General features: G+C 35.0%; 1 pseudogene; it reads right to left on the bottom strand.

Moving 5' to 3' along the window:
- Positions 1 to 339: 339 nt before the first annotated feature.
- Positions 340 to 4044, bottom strand: LOC149544653 (amine oxidase [copper-containing] gamma 1-like; annotated as a pseudogene).
- Between the last annotated feature and the right edge of the window lie 2355 nt (positions 4045 to 6399).

Here is a 6399-nt window from a genome sequence, read left to right on the forward strand (position 1 = left end):
ATTTTATACTCTTGTCTAAATCCATGCCATGGTCCAAATCTGATTTTTTGGCACCAGCTGAGGGCACTGGCTAAACAACTAAAGATTTGCACCTCAACAAGTACCCCACATTTTCCCTGCACTACTGGTCTGCTATGAAACACAGACATACTTCCTGTGGGGTGTACATGTGAAGCCAAATAGTCTTTCATTTATTATGTACAATTTATTATTGTTTCCCTCCAATTTAATAGCTAGACTGAATATAATTACACTGACACATCAAAGATATGTAAATTGATTACACAATCACCTTATTTGGATGCACATACACACAACTTAAAAATTGCAAATGTGAAATTACTTCAAGTATTTTCGGTCACCAAAGCCACCAAGAGCATACAAAGCTCCACCCAAAATTGCTCCTGCTAAAGCAAATTGCTGCCAAAGTAGAGATCTAGACAAAAAAAACACAAAACATTTATATTAGCAATAAGTACAAACATATTTAGTAAACAGGAAAAAACTACAGTCAAGGGAAAACAAAATTGAAGTAATGAAATAACTCCTCGAGAGATCACTAAGCCAAGGAAGGAGAGGGATACACACTCAACTATGCCGGAGAGGGACTTTGAGTAGAGCAATGCAAGCTTGCTCAAGAGAATCGGATCAGTCATTCGTTCCAACATGGAGTTTGAGTAAGCTAGTTCACATTAACAATGAAACATTTGTTAATTGATCATGATTTGTTTACATTGGTAGTCCAACATGGAGTTTCTATATGTTTTAATTCACACCAACAATTAAACATTTATTAATTGATCACAATTTCTTTATCTCTTACAAAAGTTTGAATTATAGATTGGAGATTATATAATATTTTTGAACCATCTAACATTGATTTATTACATAAAGTATTTATTTTTGCTGAAAAAATAGTTTGTAAGACCTTTATTTGTCAAATTAGATGCAATATCCTTATTGAAAACTATGTCTCTAAGACCTTTATTTGTAAAATTAGAAGCAATGTCCTTATTTCTTTATAATGCCTATACCACCTTGATTGAGAATTTGAAAATAGTTTTTCTTCTCACTGTTAGATGAATTTGTGGATTTAACTGAGTATACATTAATAGACTTCAATTAAAATTTGACTACTCTACAACTTTCAAAGTAGATGGAAAGGTGAAAATGTTCATGGAGTTGACATTACACATATTGGAAGGTCCACTTAAGTGCTTATGTCATGGACTTTGTCATTAAACCAAGTACCTTCAACCGTTTGTATAACATTTTTATCCACAATATAGAAATGGTCATTTTTTATCATACGATAAAGTTGTGGATTTAACAAACATGACCTTAAATAAGGCTCCTATACTTCTTTCAATGCATGATGAAAAAGTGAAAATGTTCATTGAGCTCACATTGAACATGTTGGAAGGTCCTTGTCAAACATGGGTGTAGTCCTTGTAATAGGATTGCTTTCAAAGAAGTTTGTTGGATTTAGTTCAAAAGCAAAAGAGACTGTTGGCATGATTGGGTTGTCCTCTTGGAAAGGAAGATGATGGAAGCCCATTGTGTACCAGAGTACAATGTCCTTTTTCTCAATTGGGCGATCCCTGAAACACAAAATCATAAAGAGCTTCATATAAAGATTGGGTCCCTTTTATAAATTGAGTTTGATAAGTTTGGTTAATAAAACTTAATAGAAATTTGGGAAAAATGATTCTTACATTTGAGATTTGAGTAATTTCAACTTACAAAAACTAATTCAATGCAATTCAATCTATAGAAATACATTAATTTGTTTGTGTCCATTAAAAACTCGCTGTAAATGTATGAATTCCATGGTATTCAAACTTACATGTTAGACCACATAGCCAGAGGATCATCACCTTGGCTTTGATAAGAATACAACGCACTCCTCACTACAGTTGTATGGAGTTATCCATATCTAATACATGAAAAGGTGTTCAGTGCCATCAAGCGAGGTAGATTTAGACTTAATGTTTAGTTTTGATTCTAAATAAACTTCAACAGAAAAAATGGACAAAAATAGGCATGGCCAACTATAGTGCACAATTTGGTTTTGCCCACATATACTAACATTAATTTCAAAAACAAATATAAGAGATGAAATTCAAAGTCTGATTGGGTTCATCCCATAGTGTTTTGGTTTTATGATGGTGATATTGTTGTGACCATAAAGGCTCAAACTCTTGTTGGCTCATTGTGATTGTAGTTTTGTACCTTTAACAATATAATGTGCTAGTAGGTTTGAGCATCAGTGTTGATAATTGGGAATAAGGTTCATTGTTTGTAACCTCACTGATTTATAGCTCTAGGTCAAAAGCATTTCATGTTTCATGTATTGGAAGGGTGTCATGCCAGCATCACTAGTCACCTCCAATGCTCTAATGTGCTCACAGGTTTGAGCATCGGTATTAATAATTGGGGATGAGGTCCCTTGTTTGTGACCTCACTGATTCATAGCTTAGGTCAAAAACCTTTCATGTAAGGGAAGGGTTTTTAACCTGCATCACTGATTACTGAAAAAGTTTTCCAACATTTAAAAGAAAAATGAAATTCAAAGTCTAGTACAGACCTGGTTGTTAGTGAAGGAACCTCAGAGTTGAGGAGGATCATTGTGATCAAGTAAGCTTGCGACTGTGCCCCTAGGGACAATTTTATATCCTACTGGATTTCCTATCTTTGTCTTCCTCAATGGATTGATCATATGAAACTTGGATGGATGATAGAGGTTCAGCTTAATTTGAGTCCTTCTCTGTTTTGGCAATGTGTCTCTCTGCTGTCCAAAAACTTTTCCTTGGAGTTGATCCATCCTTCACCCTATACTTCACTATCTTCACTTGAAAAAAGGAGTTGTCTCTACCATAAATATCCATGTCCAAGTAGAATGTCAAGAAATGGTCCTGGATAACACCAATTGTGTTCTCAACAAGCATAGTTCCATGAACATCAACTTTGGAACTGATCTAATTCACATTCTTGTAGTTTGTCCCTTTGACCATCAAAATCCTTGATAGCTCTGTCTGTATCCAAAATATAATGGCTTGTCATGCTACACAATTTGAACTTAGACTAAAATTCAGCCAAATAGTAGAACCACATCCTTTGATCATTTATTCTTACAATAGTCAAATTGCTTCTTTGTGAAAAGAAATCCAACTTGCCTACTTTGACTCTGATTAGACCATCTGTCTGAAATTCTCAATCCAAAATATAATCATAGTTCCAAAGAGATGGTACCATACAAACTACTAAGGTCACCTTTAGTCTAACCTCTCTAATCTGTACAATAATGAATTTAAAATTTAGAGACCCAATAGAAATTCGCCAATTCAAACAAAAACACAAGCATCTTTTTTTATGTTTTTTCTTCTTAAGCACCCAAAACTGAAACTATACCTTAATGAAGGAAACTATTAGCAACATTACATTACTCTAAAAAATGTAGTAAAAAGCTAAAACCAATACAATAAATAAGGTTTATATAGAGTCATTGATATTTCTAGATTAGATTGTGTTCTTTAGCCATCTATCTATTATGATAATGGACCATAGAGTGTGATCTGAAACATTGATACAAAAAATTGCCCCACAATCTAACCTAGAAACAATGAGTATAGTTATAGATTATAAAAAATTAATAATACTGAAAGTATGTATTTACTAGTCAAAACTGATCTGGGGGTAGGCAAGAGCCTATAACACAATAGTAAACTGTGAACCTCTTATCTTGGAGATCTTGAGTTCCAATCTACTCGAGCTTAACACATCATAATAACTAATCTCAACAAATAATAATAAATAATCTAGACTTCATCCCATTACCTCCATATCTGTGATTGGACATTCTGTGTGGCACCATCCAATATCCCCTGCATACCTCTCAAACATGCAAACCATATTAGACCTTACATAAGGTGTACCATTAAGATGAGAAAAGATCCCATCCATGTAGCAGGCATTCCTGGGACAATCATTTAGGGGATCAAGAGGCATTGCATTAACTACAAGTCCAAATTCACCCGCATCCATATAGGTTCTATAATACTAGCCATCACTTGGATCCATCTAAGGCACAAACAACTTAGACAAGAAACCCTTATACAAAACCCGCCTCGTTTTCCCACTATCTGGATCCTTAACATTTTCTTCTAATATTATAACTCTAGCTCAAGGATTAGGTTTAACATGGAATTCCCAACTTCCCCACTTGACCATATGACCATCAACTTTAAAGCTTGGACCTTTGGGCTGCTTAAGGGAAATGGGATTTAAAGGGGGTAACAAAGGATACTTTTGGGTAGAAAGCCTATAATATGTACCTTTTTCTTTTGGTACAACTATATATTTCTTACCTTCTATGATTTTGATCACCTCTTTGGAATCAATATCGATCAGAACTATGAGACCCTCGATTGGTCTCATGTAGAAGTTCATAGTTCCCACCATTGAATAACACTAGATTTTTACTACTCTTTTGCCTTCTTCAGCCATACCAAACCAACTTGAAGAAAGATTCAAGCAAACGAGGTCACTGACATTGAAACATCGATTTGTTATAATTTCTACAAAGTTCTTATTTTGCATAAGCACACCAAGGGTTGGTTTCAACTCCTCAACTATCATGGTAGGATACCCACTTTTATGATTGATTTCATTAGCTACAATCTGGCTCGATTCAAGTTCTATAATAAGTTTATGGGAATAACCATCAAAGAAAGCAATTACTTAAGCTTTTTTGTTAGGAAGGCTCTGCCCTACTTTCCAATTAAGTACTACTTCTTTCAAGGGTTCCCCTAAGACTACAGAATGAAGTGAAAATTCCTTATGTTTGAAGATAGAAGACTTTCTGAGAATGCTTTGGACTTTTTTAATTTCTTGAATGGTAAGAGGGTCTAGAGGATGTTTTGCAACTTCTTTCTCAGCATCCTCTCTATTGTGTTGATGATCGGGCTTGTTTGTGTTCATAAAACCATTATTTTTTCTCCTACTTCTACCATCTTGATTGTTCTTGAAACCTATTAATGGAAAAGGTACCCAACTATTGAGAAAATGCAGCAGCAACAAGGCTACCATGAGAAATAGCAGGATTCTAAGATGAAAGGGGACATTCATGGCTTAAAGCTCTATAAACCATGGGAAATATTACAAAACTCTACTTACTTAGTTTTGCATTAGTAAGTGTTTATGATTGTCCTCCTCTTATCTTGGCATGGCTATTCAGTGGTGGATTAATCAAATTTGTTCCCCGTCATAGTGTATATGATTTGAACTAGTAACTTCAAATCAAGGTATGATTTTTTTGGTCTCAAACCACTAATTTTTTTTCAAACGACATCATTCAGAAAGTGATATGAATTATGATTTAAACTAAAAATTTAAGAGGCACTTAATTCATGCATTTTAAGCTATATGAATGAATCTAAAATGGCAGCACAATGCACTATTGGTGCTTAAATTGATGATACCATGCACATTTGCAAGAAATTAAAAGAAGAAATGGATGATCGAAGTATTTGGTTCCAAGCATAGTTTGCATAGAAAACCTAGGTCACAAAATTGGAAAAGGCTAAGATCAAATTCTTCTCATGGATTAAATGGAGCTGTTTGAGAATGGAATCTCATTTCTATTGAGAAGAAGCTGAACAAAGAGTGTGGATAGTAATGAAAAATAGCTTAGACTCTGGATTAAAACCAAATCGAATGCTTGTGCAGCTCCCGCCCATGCTTCATGAAACATAACAATGAAATAGGAAACCCTTTTTCATTTTAACATGCATATTGATCGAAACGGGCATGGATTTAAAAAAGAAGATATTTTTCCTTCCATATTCTGACCAATCTAAAATATTTTAATAGATGGTCGAAAATTTTGTTCAAAAAATGAGGTCAAATGTATTATTGTATTTTGAAAAGAGAGATTCTCTTGGTGGGCCCTGAACAACTTGGAGACCATAATGAAATTTTGAACCAAATATGCTGACGTGCATGGCTAATGCGACAGAATGACTGGACTAGTTCGATGAACCAGGTGGTGACAAGTGGCAGCATGACAGTGATCCATAGAATGACATGTGGCAGATGAGATCAGAGCTTGGCATGGATTCTAAGGTGGTGAAAATGGATAGGTGTTGCAATGTCACTATGTCGCTAGCGATGTGGTAGTTACTGATGAGGATAGCGAAATAGCGATAAGCCACCATGTGGCGGGGGCAGTGAGGTGGTGGCTATAGGAAGGATGCATAGGATTTCACCACATGACATGAAATCAATGGTTATTTCTATATCGCCAAGGAAAGTTGCAAGGAAGATAGCTATAGTGACATAGCGACGTGTTGACATGTGGTAGCAGGCCCATTCAGAGGTGTGATAGATTTGATGAATCAG

Source organism: Cupressus sempervirens, chromosome 8 (genome assembly GCF_028749045.1).
Source record: "Cupressus sempervirens isolate cs-2001-9-10 chromosome 8, ASM2874904v1, whole genome shotgun sequence".
Classification (NCBI taxonomy): domain Eukaryota; kingdom Viridiplantae; phylum Streptophyta; class Pinopsida; order Cupressales; family Cupressaceae; genus Cupressus; species Cupressus sempervirens.